At 37.9% G+C, this 15,545-nt stretch overlaps 1 pseudogene; it reads left to right on the plus strand.

Annotated features, from left to right (window-relative positions):
• The first annotated feature begins 587 nt into the window (after positions 1–587).
• Positions 588–10,670, plus strand: LOC107823817 (uncharacterized; annotated as a pseudogene).
• The last annotated feature ends 4,875 nt before the right edge of the window (positions 10,671–15,545 follow it).

Genomic DNA, 15,545 nt, shown 5'->3' on the forward strand with positions numbered 1-15,545 from the left:
TAACTTAGATTTTAGTTTCCTTAAAACTCAAGGATACAATGATACGAGCCTATAAAATAGATCATATTCAAGTAAGATCTTTATTAACATAAGTTAAACTATAGCGATTCATATAACTTATATTTTTTCTTAAAAATATTATCGAAAGATTTAAGTTATATATACTATCAATATAATCAAATATATAACAACAAATCAATTAGTATATTTTTTAAAATTGATTATCAATTAATACTATTATAAATATTTTACTTATAATTAAGGGGCAATCCGGTACACAAAATATTCCGCATTTACGCAGGGTGCGAGAAGGGCCGCACTCTAAGGGAGTGTGATGTAGACAACCTACCTTGATACAAGTATCAACGGCTGATTTCACGGCTCGAACTCGTGATGTATAGGTCAAACAGAGACAAATATTTTACTTATGATTACCTTATGTAAATGATTTAGTTACGTAAATATTTTTTCCACTATGATGTTTCTGAAAAGTATGAGAAGTTCAAGGGGGAAAGTGTGAAACTCCAAAAGTTATCAATACCACAATTGCAAAAGAGCTATATAATTTGTTCATTGGAACACAAGATGGATATATTGGGATAAGCCCAGAAACCTCCTAACGCTTGATAAGAAGAAGAAGAAGAAGAAAATGGAGAAGTACTTTGGGAACGCGTATCGGGGCGACCCGGGAGTGCCACAGGCCGACCCGGAATGGTTCGTGAACATATGGATAGGGTCCGCTGCTTTCTCCGCCCTCACTTTTATCAATCCCTACATGTGGACTCTCTCCAATCAATACAAGTACTCACTTTGAATAGCCCCAAATGTCTCTTTTTCATATTTTCACTTTGAATAGCCCCAAATGTCTCTTTTTCATATTTTTGTTAATTTGATAAAGGGTTAATCTTTATGCCACTAATTTGTTGTTCTATTTAGTATGCTTACAATATTTTTGGAGTAGCATAAACTTGTGGTTATAAGAGAGCTAAGTAAGAAGCATATGGGATTAGCAAAGCCCTATGTAAAAGCATTAGATGACTTGTACTAAAAGTTAGGAAACAAAAAAGGGAGAAAAGTTAGGAAGACGTGTAAGTTAGCACGACTGAGAAAAAAGAAGGTTAAAATTTGAATCAAGTTAAGCGTATTAGGAAATGATCCCCAACAAGTTTTGACAAGAGATAGTACAGTCAAATAGAGATGCAAATGATATTTGGATCAATTGCTCGATGCAAATAATGAGACTAGCGTCACAAAACCTTTGCTTCACTTGTAAAATTAGGTTTGAAAGATGCAATGAAAAATATGAAGTCTAGAAACGCCTGTTGTCCAGGTGATTCTCTAAGGTTTAGAAGTGTCGTGGAAAGTTTCGAGTAGTGTGGCTAACCAAGTATTCAAGGATATGTTAAGGAGTAGAAAGATGCCAAAGCATATATATATATATATATATATATATATATATATATATATATATATATATATATATATATATATATATATATATGTGTGTGTGTGTGTGTGTGTGTGTGTGTGTGATACTCAAATTTGTGCTAACTATGATGGTATCAAATTTTATAGGTTATATGATGAGACTTTGGGAAAGAGTGATGAAGCATAGACGTAAGGACATTGTAAGGGTAATTGATAACTAGTTTGAATTTGTACGTCTAGATATGCAACAGTCGCTATTTTGGTTAGGAAAGTTGATGAAATTCATAGAAAAATAAGTATTTGCATACTCTATTCATTGGCTTATAGAAAACATATGATACAACGCCAATAAAAGTCAATTGATAAGTGGTTGAGAAGAAATAATATTATATGAAATATATTGATACTATAGAATTTATGTATGAGAGAGCAGTCACAAGTTTGAGATAGTAAAAGAGAGTAAGAGGAGTTTCCATAACCATGGGTTACCAGGGATTCACATTATCCCATATTCGTTTACCTAGTTATCGGTGAGCTAACCGATAGTATTCAAGATGAGGTCTTGAAGAGATATTATTTGCAGATAATATTGTGTTAATTACTGAAACAAACAAGGAAATCAAACAATAACTAGAAATATGGAGAAACCCTCTAGAGAGTAATGTTTTAGGATAAGTAGAAGTATGTACCTATAAGAAGAAGGCAGGTGAGGTGAAATTAGGTGGGGCTATGGTGTCTAAATGCAAACTACTTATTATTTAGGTAGTTTTTCAATAGAATGGCTTGATAGATAAAAATATTACTTGTATAATTAAAATATAGGAGGATTGAAATGGGAGCTTTATGAAAAAAAATGCGAGAAAAGTTTCGTATAACGGTTGTAAGAACAAAAATGTATAGAGGAGTGCATGTTGGGATTTTATAGTCCAACATATCCAACAAGAACAATAACATATCTAGTGTGATCCCACAAGTGAGGTCTGCGAAGGGTGGTGTCTAGGTAGACCTTACCTCTGCCTTTGTGGGGTAGAGAGACTGTTTCTAATAAACTCTTCGCTCAAGAAAAGCATTTTTCAAAATAGGTTTGAAAAATACAAGAGTAAAAAGCCTATGATAAAAATATTGTACAACAAAAAAGTAATGACAACAAAATATAGTACAACTAACCAAAGTAAAAGAAATATTAGTAGTTATAAAATTGAAGAGTAAGATAAAGATAGTATAATAACAATAATACTGGTGAGGAGAAGAGGGAGCAACTAAGGTGCTCTAAACTAGAATCATGTTTCCCACATAAAGGAGAGGAATCGCTCGGCTACCTACTAACCTTCCATCTTATTCGCTCGTCTACCTACTAACTTTCTATCCTAATCCTCGGCCTCTATGCTTTCCTTTGTAAGGTCATGTTCTCGGTGAGCTGAAGATGTGCCATGTCTTGTAATCACCTCTAACCAATTCTTCCTCGGTCTATCTCTACCTCTCTTTATACCTATCAATGTCAACCTCTCGCACCTCCTCACTGGGGCACTGTGTTCCTCCTCTTCACATGTCCAAAGTATCTAAGCCTCACTTCTCCTATCTTGTCCACCACTGAGGCCACTCCCAAAAGTCCAACATATCCATAAGGTGAAAATCATATTACATTCAAATATTATGGTGAATGTACCTTACCTTATCAAATAAGTATTAAGATGGATGTGCGCCCACTTAAGATTGGATAAAAAAAGAAATGCTCATATCTTAAAAGGATACAAGACTACAAGTAGCGTATATAGAGGATGAATGAGAGAGGTCATGCAAGATACTTTTGTAAGATCGTGAAAAAATCTCCAAATTAGCTAGTCTATAGATAAGCAGTGAAGGGACATGTTAGAATTAGAAGGCGCTCTGGTAAGATCTTCACGGATAGAAAAAGATTACAGGCAGTTTGATAATGATCGAACAACACTGCGATGAAACGTATAACTTGAACAAATCTAAGTGGATCCCTCTTATTCTTGTTTAGTCCCCTTATCCGAGTCAATCGCTAGAACTACTATTTTTGGTCTATGATGCAAAAATGGGGGAAAATCTGGATCAACATCAGATTTATCTTACTTAACCATTCGTAGATCCATTTATTCTTTTTTTCTCTGATAGATGGGCTGCACTTCTGCTTGTTTTGACTCCTTTGCATGCATGGGGGCAATCTGAAAAGCCAACATTTCTTGGAACACTGCAGTATGAAGTGAAAATCTCATGTATGATTCTGTAGAGTGGAAGAGGGTGACTTATCAGTCATCCCAAGTCAAACACAGTGGGCGCTCGAGCACACATCAACTCTATGTGAATCCACCCCTGAATCTATACAGGTGATGCCAACTAGTTGAGAATTAAGGTTTAGTTATTGTTACACTTACATACCTTTCTCGAGCTTTTGAAGCGTTGTTAGACTTACATTAGGTTTAGTGTGTCACTAATCTTTATAATTTGGTCAGGAAGTTATGTCCGTCTAAGGATAACGAGTTTATCTAGAGAACCTCTAGTCTTTAGACTTCTAATTTGCTTTTAACAAGTTATTTATAGCCTGTTTGGCCAAGTTTATTTTTAGGCCAAAAGTGCTTTTTTTTTTTTGCCAAAAGCACTTTTGGCCAAAAATTGAGGCATTTGGCCAAGCTTTTGGAAGGAAAAAGTACTTTTGAGGAGAAGCATAAGCCGTTTTTGAGAAGTAGAAAAAAGTAGCTTATCTCCAAAAGCACTTTTGAGAAAAATACACTTAGAAGCAGTTTTCAAAAGCTTGGCCAAACACTAATTACTGCTCAAAAGTACTTTTTAAATTAATTAGCCAAACACAAACTGTTTCTCACCAAAAGCACTTTTTTAAAAAGTACTTTTGAGAAAAGCACTTCTTAAAATAAACTGATTTTAGAAGTTTGGCCAAACATGCTATTAGTATTGAAATAAAATAGGTCCTAGTAGAGCATAATTGATATAGGAATTCATATAGCAGAATGCAACTGATTTAGGATCAGGCATGGTATTGATGGTTGAGTGATATATCAACTTATGATGTAACAATTGAAGTATACTAGAGGTCCATTTGGTGTTGTAAAAACTACAGGCGAGATATGTTTTTTACCTTGTAAGTTCCTTATTTTTTTTAATGGAGTTGTTACTAATATCATTATGATAAATAAAGGGCTTGACTTTACCCTACGGGTTTCTCTTTGAAGGTTAGAGTAAAAGATATTGAGTCAGTCTATATTGCAAAATAGATATGAGTAAATCTGTTCTTGATCAGAGTTTTTTTTGTTGAGAAGGTAACATATTTGTATATTAATAACAAACAACACAAAGGGTGTGTAGTCCCCCATATTTACAAGAAACAAAGCAACTCCTAGTCCTTAGTCTTCTCATAAGGATTCTAATACATCAAAAATAGATTCAGGTTCTTCTAAGACTTCTTGTTTACACAAAAAATAGGACATGGCAAAACATTTCATTTTCAATTTTTGGATGCTACTCGTCTTGTCCTCAAAACATCTCTGATTTATTTCTTTCCAAATTATCCACCAAACGCAAGCAGGGACAATCCTCCACCTCTCTTTCTCTCCAGAAGAGATACCCTCACTGTTCCAGCATGCTAGTACCTCAAATATTCTTCTTGCCATAGTCCACCTGATGCTCCTCAAACTAATGAATATCCTCCATAACTGAGTTGTCCATTTACAATGTAAAAAGAGATGATTTATTATCTCTGCCTCTTGTCCACATAAGTAACACTTGGAACAAAGTTGATAACCTCTCTTAATAAGGTTATCCTGAGTCAACACTACTTCTTTTGTCAATAACCATGTAAAGCAGGCAACTTTGTATGGAATCTTAACTTTCTATATCATCTTCCATGGCCAACACCCAATCTGATTATTTAAAAATTTGAACTCCTTATAGGCAGATTTAATTGAAAACTTGCCTTGCCTATGCCCTTGCCATATCATGCAGTCTTTTCTAGTTGAAGTCCATTTAAACTAATCTAGAGTATTATAGAACTGCGTTACTCTGCCAATCTCCCAATCATTTAGAAGTCTTCTGAAGGTTAGATTCCAATCTTGGTTTGCCCATACCTTTTCAAGTGTTGCTGCTTGCTGTTGATTTAGGGAGTGAATATCTGGAAAAAGTTGTTTCAAAGCTCCTTGACCTAGGCAATTGTCTTCCCAGAAGGATTCATTCCATCCCCAACTCTGACTCTAGGCTTGATCATCATTTTAGGCCACAAATTTCTAATAGATCTCTAGAGACTGATTCCATATGGACTATTAACTACTTTGGTTGTCCATTCTCCTTCCATCTCATATTTTTCTTTAGTCACAAGTTTTCATAGTGGCTGATCTTCTGCTGCAAATCTCCATAGCCATTTCATCATCAAGCTTTGGTTCTGGACTTTCAAACTCTTGATCCCAAGACCCCCTTCCTTTTTGCTAGCTAAAAGAGACACCCATTTAACTAAATGGATTTTTTTAAATTCACTGTTACCTTGCCAAAGGAAGTTTCTTCGTAATGCATCTATCCTTTTCAATATATTTGCTGGAATGGAAAAAAGAGACATCATATAAGTAGGCATTGCATCAAGCACATAATTAATTATAATCAATCTAACCCCCAAGGACAAATACCAATTTTTCCAATTTGTCAGCTTCTTCTCACATTTTTCTAACACCCTATTCTATATCCCCTTTAAATTACTCTTGGCCCCTAAAGGCATCCCCAAATAAACTGTTGGCAACTCCCCGATCCTTCCTCCAAGAATTCCAACTAAACTATGAATTTCTTCCACCTCATTAACGGGATATATAAAACTTTTGTTCCAGTTAATGTGTAATTCAGATGTGGCTTCAAAAAGAATGAAGATCACCCTCAACATCATCAGTTGGATCTTATCAGCTTCACAAAAGACCAATGTATCATCTGCATATTGAAGATAAGATATCACCAAATTGCTACCAATCCTGGAATTCACTTTGAAACCCCTAATCTAGTTGTTGATTTGAGCTATCTGTAACATATGATTTAGACCTTCCATGGAAATGATAAAGAGGAAGGGGGACAAGGGACCCCCTTGTCTCGAACCTCTTTGAGAAGGAAAGAATCCAGCTAGAGAACCATAAACTAGTGTTGAGAATTTGACCTTGCTGATACAAAATTTGACCCAATTAATCCATCTCTCTCCAAAGCCCATTTTCATGAGAGTTCCCAGTAGGAAATTCCAATTTAAATGATCATATGCCTTCTCAATATCCAATTAGTATATTATCGCAGGTTCTTTGCTTTTGGTTCTTGTATCCTAAGTTGCTCGGATACGGGTGCGGGTGCGGGTGTCCGACACGGGTGCAGATTTAAAGGTCGAATCCTTTGAAATGTAAATTTTAAGATTTGGGGATAAAGATCCTAGTACGGACCCGAGTGCGGAGATCCGGCTAAAAATAATTTAAAATAAAATAAAAATATAAAAATATCTCTAAATTATGCGAAATTTTATGGAATACTTACGTATAGCTTGTAAAGTGTGAATTATTTTTTATTCTCAAGTTTTAGATAAGTAAACAATTAATTTTCTACATAAGGTATGCTATTTTCTTCAAATTTACGCTTGTTTTGGTTCTGATTTGGGGAATCAAATTGTATCTTGTCTTGAATTTTTCCGTCCATCATGGTCAAAGTACCCAAAATTATTTGACCAGATCCGGTACGGATCTCATGCCCACAACCATATTAGTGTCGTATCGATATGGGTGCGGCACCTAAACTGCCGTGTCAGAGCAACTTAGCTTGTATCTACACATTCATTTGCTATTAAAATAGCATCCATATTTTGCCTGCCCCTTATGAAGGCTATTTGTTGCGTATCCACCCGTTTATTCACCACTTTCTTAAGTCTCTCTGTTAACAACTTTGAGATGATTTTGTAGATGCTACCAATTAGACTGATAGGCCTGAAGTCTCTCAGCTCCTTAGCTCCAACCTTCTTAGGTATCAATGCTACAAAAGTAGCAACAAAGCTTTTTTCAAATATTCCTTGAGCATGGAAATTTTGAACAACAACTACCACGTCATTGTGAATTACTTCCCAGCAATGGCTAAAGAAATCCATAGAATAACCATCCGGTCCAGGAGCATTATCCCCTGCACATGCCTTAACACTTTCCCATATCTCATGTTCACCAAAAGGACTTTGCAGCATTTGATTCTCCTCCGGGGTAATCATAGGGCAATCCCTAAGATTACCTTGTGGTCTCCACACCTCTGATTCTGTATATAACGTCTGGTAGAGTGTGATTATTTCTCTTGTGATGGCTACAGTGTTCTCCACAGCTACTCCTTTAACTATCAGCTGGTCAATATTATTATATCTTCTATGAGCATTTGTAGTTATATGAAAGAATTTTGTGTTCCTGTCACCTTGTTTCAACCAAAGAGCTCTGGATCTTTGTCTCCAAGCCACCTCCTCTTGTTTAGCAATCTCCTCAAATTCCATTGACAAGACAATTTTTGTGTAGATTTCTTCTATATTCAAGTTCCTTTGATCCTGTAACTCTTCCAATTATGCAATTTGATTGAGAATATTTGCTTTTTGTAATTCCAGGTTTCCTTGAATGGTTTTGCTCCATTCTTTAAGATTCTCCTTTAAAGCTTTCAATTTAAAAGATAAAATACAATCAGGCCTCCTTTCGCAGATAAAAGACTCCCACCATCCTTTCATTCTATCTTTGAAACCATCAGTTTGCAGCCACCAAATTTCAAACTTAAAATAAGACCTAACATGTTCCCAATTTCCACACTGAAGCATCAGGGGTGTATTGTATGATCGGATGTGATTCTATGAAGTGTAGTTTGTTTGATGTTTATGAAACCTTCATTCCAGTCCACTGAGATATAAAACCTATCTAATCTTACTATATCATGCCTATCACCTTTCCTCCATGTGTATGTACCTCCTGTCAGTTGAAGATCCACCAATTCCATGTCCTCAATGAACTCTGAAAACTCAGTCATAGCTCTATTAATTATGTTGCAGTTCTTCTTCTCTGATGAGATATCCCCACAAACCACCCAAGACCCAGAAAAAGGCCTCTGGCACCAGCTCACTCCCATCAAACCTTTTCTCTTTTTTTTTTCCTATCGTTTGGAGCATATACACTAGATAAATGCCAAGTAAAATCTTGAGTTTTTCCAAAGAATTTACAAGTAATTGAATAAGAACCTAAACTACTGACCTCCCCTTCCCAAATTCTGCTATCCCAAAGTACTACAATTCCCCCTCTAGTCCCACTAGCTTCCAATTGTGCAAACCTTCTCCATCTATTTGCCCAAAGTTCTTTAATAATTTTCCTAATATCCCCTTCTACCTTGGATTCTTGGAAGCAATAAACATCTGCTTTCCAACTGTGAATCAAACTCTTGATCAGCAATCTTTTCCTGTAGCGATTTAGCCCCCTCACATTCCATAAGACAATATTCACCTTCAATGATCATGAATAATAATACTTTCCCCCTACTTCTAGTACCATTGCTCTTGAATTTGCTCCCAATATATAGGTTCTTTACTTCTTTAGAAACTTTTCTTTTTGGAGTTTCTGTCATCTGCATATCTGAAGGTTCTTTGTTTGCTTGCCTCTTCTCATCAATCTTCGTGAATAACTCTAATGCTTCTTTCTCACATCCTTGGAATTCCACTCCAAATTCTTTACTGAGCCTGGTCATATTCTGATGAACCCATAATGACGCTTCGAACTCTGGATCCTTTTCTATCTCTGCATCTTGTAAGTTTAGAGGTTGTGCATCTTCAATTATCCACCCTACTTCTTTGCTTCCTTCACTTGTCTGCATGTTCTCTCCTTCTGGAGTTTCGAGATAATTACCACATTCTTCAAAAATTGTCATGGAATTTTCTTCATTGGACTTGATATTTTGTTCTTCTTCATCCCCTTCTTTTTCTGTAGCTTTTTCACAAAGAAAAATCACTCTCGTGCAAACTTGGTTTAGTGAGAGGTGTAAGACCTGGAAAATTTCTTGTTATAGCATATTAGACGCCTATATTATAACATAAAATTCATCTTTGAATAAACATTTCATATTCACTAGACCAAAGCTATACATGAGAATAGTAGAGTGCTTTTGTTAATCAACTTGTTGGAGATCAATTGTTTTATCTTTCATGTATTGCTTACTAGTAGGATAGGAGAAATGCAGATGGCAGAGGTCTATATTTTGCAAAAAGGCAGTGCAAAAAGGGTGGTTTGCTAGGAGACTGAGTGAATCGAAGGGGTAGTAAGAGTAATATGAGGCTCCCTCGTCTTTCCCAAGTTCATTTTTCAAGAAAATTCTTGGGTCATCGTTCTCTTCTCCTTAGCTCATCTGTTTATTACTTTATACTAACAATTGTAAAGTCTTCATCTCTCGAGGTCTAATACAAGGTAAGAGGGAATAATTGATTAAGCACAAAGGCTAAGGCATAATCCCTATGTTTTAACTATCGTTTTCTCATTTCTCTTAAACAACATCGTTCGAAGCTTTCTGCATGATGGTGCTTGTATAACGTTCATAATTTGTGATGGGGACTCACTTATCCTTCTTGATCTCTTTAGAACTATGCTTCTAAGTTGTGGATGCCAGTATAACTTAGAAACTTTAGTTTGACCTAGGTGCTCTCCACTATGGCTAAATCTGTGCCCCGGTAGGTCATTACATTTTGTCATGTTGGCTATCGCTAGTGTCAAGTGGTGGCTTAACGACATCCATATTACTGCATGACTGAGATTTCTAAAAACTTCCTTTTTGCTGCGTATCTGAGATTTTGAATATGTTGTTATGTGCAGCTGGCATGACAAAGCCATTCTCTTTGAGCAACATCACTGGAAGAAAGCTCTAAAAGAAAAATAAGGATTACGAATTTAAGGTACTCGATGCTTCTTAAGTTTCTTATGTAATGATGTTCTCCCTTATACGCTATAGAGTTGTAAAAAAAAAAGATTTTTGTTTCAATGTTTTTAGTTTATAACTAGGACGGAATTACTTGATTCTTTCTCTCATTTGAGTTTTCATTAATTGCAGTGGAACCAGTACATGGATAAAGAAGCACGAGACTCGTACTACTTCAATTGGCCTGTTTACTTTCCATAGGTTTCTCCAATGTATCAGTATGCTGGTGCCTTTTATCCGAAATCTCCAGAAAGGAAAACTATTGTAGCTTGAAATTTCTGTTGATACTATGGGAGTTCAAATCAAAAAATAAGTGCGAAAAAGAAAAGTCTGACATCGGGGTGTCACTAGTCATGAGCATCTACTACAAACTGTCTAACAATATCAAGACTAACTCAGTCTGGAAAATAGCTAAATACAACTAAAGTAAGATAAGAGGGAGAAGAGCAGGGCTGTGATCGCCAGACAGCTACCTTGCTATTTCCGGTAAATTCTACAACCAGAATAATCAACAACTGCTATCGTGTTCAGCTATACCTGGATCTGCACACAAGGTGCATGGAGTAACGTGAGTATGCCAACTCAGTAAGTAACAACAATAAATAAAGACTGAGCAGTAGTGACGAGCAATAAAACATATAACGTTCAGATCAGGAAATCTCAGTAAAATACCACATGCTTTTAAAATCAGGATTTGAATCAAAACATCTCGTTTAAACCCAGTTTCAGTAAAATCATTTAAAGATATTTTTCAACAGTTTTCAAACAGAGAAAAAATGCAAAAGTGAGCAAAAATGATGAAATCATAAACAGCTCCTCGGGCAAACCTCACAGTCACTCGTGCCACTCGTGCATACCTCAGAATCACTCTTTTCATTCGGGCATACCTCACAATCACTCTTGCCACTCGGACATACCTCACAATCACTCTTGCCACTCGGGCATACCTCACAATCACTCATGCCTCCCAGTCACTCAAAACTCGGCACTCAGCACTTGCACTCAGTAGGTACCTGCGCTCACTGGGGGTGTGTACAAACTCCAGAGGGGCTCCCTCAGCCCAAGTGCTATATCAAGCCAAATCATGGCATAAATCACTCAGGCCCTCGGCCTATATCAAACATGTTGCGGCGTGCAGCCCGATCCCATAAATATCCTCACAAATCAGGCTCTCGGCTTCACTCAGTCATAAACCTCTCAAGCCACTCGAGCATTTCAGTAAAAACAGGGTGCTCAGCCCAAAACAACATTTATGTGCATCAAAATCGAGTAATAAAAACTGAGTTATGCAGTAAACATGTATAACCATGACTGAGTATAGATTTTCAATCGGAAACAGTGAGAGGATTGTAACAAAAGGCCCCTAAGGGTCCAAACAGCACTGGCACAAGGTCCAAACATGGCATTCAGCCCAATTTACAGAATCTCTTTCTAAAACACATAAGTATCATATAGTTTTAATAAAATATACAACTTTACAGTTGCTACGGGACGAACCAAGTCACAATCCCCAACAGTGCACGCCCACACGCCCGTCACCTAGCATATGCGTCACTTAAAAATAGTAGAATGATACAAAATTCGGGGTTTCATACTCTCAGGACTAGATTTACAATCGTTACTTACCTCGAACAAGCCGAATCCAATGTCGAGGAAGCTAAATAATGCTCCAGAAATCCCATTCTACGCGTATCAACTTCCAAACGGCTCCAATCTAGTCACAATAATTTGATTCAGTCCACACAATTTATAGGAATTAATTCCATATCAAAATACTAATATTTTTCACAAAAATCCGAAATTACGCCCCAAAAATTACTTGTGAGGCCCACGTCTCGAAATCTGACGAAACTTACAAAATACGACAACCCATCCAATTATAAGATCAACCATATTAATTTCACTCAAATCCGACTCCAAATCGGTATTCAAACTTGAAAAATTCGTTTTGTGACATTATAGAAATTTCCTTCCATTTCTCTTGAAGATTCAATAATCTTACACTAAAAATGAAGATTAATTCATGGAATAAAATCACAAGGGAGTTAAGAACACTTACCCCAAGTTATGTGAAAATATTCCTCTCCAAAGTCGCCCAAACCGAGCTCCAAAATGTCTAAAATGAGAAAAAATCTCGGTACCCTCATTTTAAACACTGCCCAGGCATTTTCGCACCTGCGGTGCCTGGGCTCGCACCTGCGCATCCGCATTTGGGAACAAATTGCGTGCCTGCGGACAATGCCAACCTTCCAACACCTCGCATCTGCGGCGCCCTTCTCGCATCTGCGGGCTCGCAGATGCGCAAACCCTTCGCGCCTGCGTTCGCCCAGGCCAGCCCTAGTCCTCATTTGCGCCAACACTTTCGCACCTGCAGCCTTGCAGATGCGAAAAATTCCTCGCACCTGCGAGCACTGACCAGTCCCACTCTTGGTCGCTTCTACGACATATTTCAGGCACATGCGGCTTTGCACTTGTGATCAAAAGCTTCGCAGGTGCGGTCACACCAGTAGGCAGCAACCCCAGCATTTTCTTAAGTCCAAATTTGATCCGTTAACCATCCGAAACTCACCCGAGCCCCTCAGGACCCCGTCCGAACATACCAATAAGTCCCATAACATAATACGGATCTACTCAAGGCCTCAAAATACACATAACAACATCGAAACGACGAATCACACCTCAATTCGAAATAGTTCAACTTTGAAACTTCAAATTCTATAACTTGTGCCGAAACACATCAAATCACGTCCGACCGACCTCAAACTTTGCACACAAGTCACATTTCACATTACGAACCTATCCCATTCCGGGGTTGTTTACACATAAGTCGACATCCAGTCACTATTTTAACTTAAGTTTTAAACCTTGGAACTAAGTGTTCCAATTCATTCCAAAACCTCAACGGACCCGAACCAATTGTCTCAGTAAGTCACACAACAACTCTAAAGTACAATTTGAGCAGTAAATGGGAAAACGGGGTTGTAATACCCAAAACGACCGGCCGGGTCGTTACATTCTCTCCACTTAAACATACGTTCATCCTCGAACGTGCCTAGAGTTGTTCCAAAAGCCATCAAATCGCTATGTAACTTTCCCATGCACATACCCGGGGGTGATCCCACGTCACCCTATCCCATACAGGTTTGATAGCACAGCATAATTGAAATTTCTCAATTCAACCTAGCCCACAAGCCTTCGAATCAAATTTCCAACATCCGAAATTTCATATAAGATCTGAAGTTCGCATCTACATACCGTAAAAGTCTGAACAAGTTGTACCAAAAGCGATAACCATAAATCAAATACTCAAATTCAAATACCGCATAGCTCGAATGCTCGAAGCAATGATTTCTAATCATAGTATCGGCTCAAATCAACCTAGTGCTGGTAGTAAACCTCATATCAGATAAAACCCCGTTCTAAAACCTTCGTACACTGCCTATGATGAAAGAGACATACCGAATTCATAACCATTCATTAGACCAATAGGTCATGGAGCTCTCGTTCCTTCTACACGAACTATAGCCAATCTCAAAGCCGACTTCCGATATTATCCTCCCAATTATACCACAATCAAATCCGATAGCATCCATACTAGGCCCAATGACCTCGTCTCATCCAACACGACCACTCTAGTGACATGACACATCAATACAATCTAAAGCCACAACCCGTGCAATCTGTGCACCAGGTAGCAACATTTCAAATGTACCCAATCGTAACAATGACCCAAACAGGAGAATCGTTCCGTAAGCTCGACGGGTACCACCCCGACGTAATGCTAAGAACCAATCACACACAGCAGAACCACAACACACGAATCTTACACAAATAATCATATTTCCACATAACTCTGTTGCAATACGCGACCCTATCCAAATACTAGTCCATATGAAATACCTCAAGCCACCATGCTAAAATCAATAACTATGCGCAATTCGACATCAAGTACCCAAAGTGCATTACCATAACCACGGAGAAGTAAATGACACCATACCACACAAAACCCGAAAGAACATGACCAATACGCCATCAACCAAGCAATATCCAATACTATTCCCGCTCAAATGCCGTTATAAGGCCACAATAGAATCGCACCATATGTGCATGTAACCAACGAATCACAACTCCTCGTAGCATAGAAGAGTAACTCACAGATCATTTCAGAACACGAATAAGCTTCACATCAACCGAATGATACATCCTTCAACAATAGCAGTATGGAGCCAACCAATCCGGCTCAGTGTAGAATACACATCCTAATTGGGCCTACCAATGGGTCCCAAATCAACTATGGTCATCCACCAATAGATAAATAACCTCCGAAAGTCCACAATGATTGAATCATAACACGTTCTATCATCTGGCTAGCTCCAGCCACAACTTCACAGTCCACAACCATGAAACAATCTGCTCCTGAGAACTCCCAATCTCCAATTCCATAGAACACATGAATCACCATATTTGATTCCACCTCCAACGCCCGAATGACTAACACCTCTCTCATACACAATCATCCCACGAGAAATACTTTAAAAATTCTGCCGTGCCACTTGGCAAAAATTTGAATATCAACAGTCGATCAACCGGGAGAGTGCCGCAATACCAGCGAAGTACCCATAAATCAAAACACACTGTCCCTTCTGAAATGTATACTCTCATCAAGCCATACCAAATAGTAATATCATTTACCTAGTCCAAACTCATTGACAGACATGAGACTTTAATTTGTCCCAAAATTTAACAACGTGAAAGATACTTCAAAACGTTCACACTTGAGGCCGTACGTCACATCAAAACGAAAAATCAAGTACCCAATGACCTTCCTTTACATTTCAAGAAAACACTTCTCGTCACATTCACATCGTCTTAACACTTTTCGCAGTTACGTCATACTCACCACACAGTCATTCCACCGCTCATCGAGCCATAAATTCCACTCGTAGGGACATTATCGGACATATGAGTCCAAATGTATAGGTTACAACTGAAGCTACCGAGCCTAAGATGCGGTCTAACCATGGCCTCAAGTCCTCCAGACTGGCCCACCACCACAAACACAGAACACACATCTCAACTTTATTCGTAGAATCACAAACAGATAATGCACAACCGATACCGAGCGCTCATGTGCACATACGAATGCGTGGAAGGAATTCAAG

The sequence above is a fragment of the Nicotiana tabacum genome, chromosome 2 (genome assembly GCF_000715075.1).
Source record: "Nicotiana tabacum cultivar K326 chromosome 2, ASM71507v2, whole genome shotgun sequence".
NCBI classification, from domain to species: Eukaryota; Viridiplantae; Streptophyta; class Magnoliopsida; order Solanales; family Solanaceae; genus Nicotiana; species Nicotiana tabacum.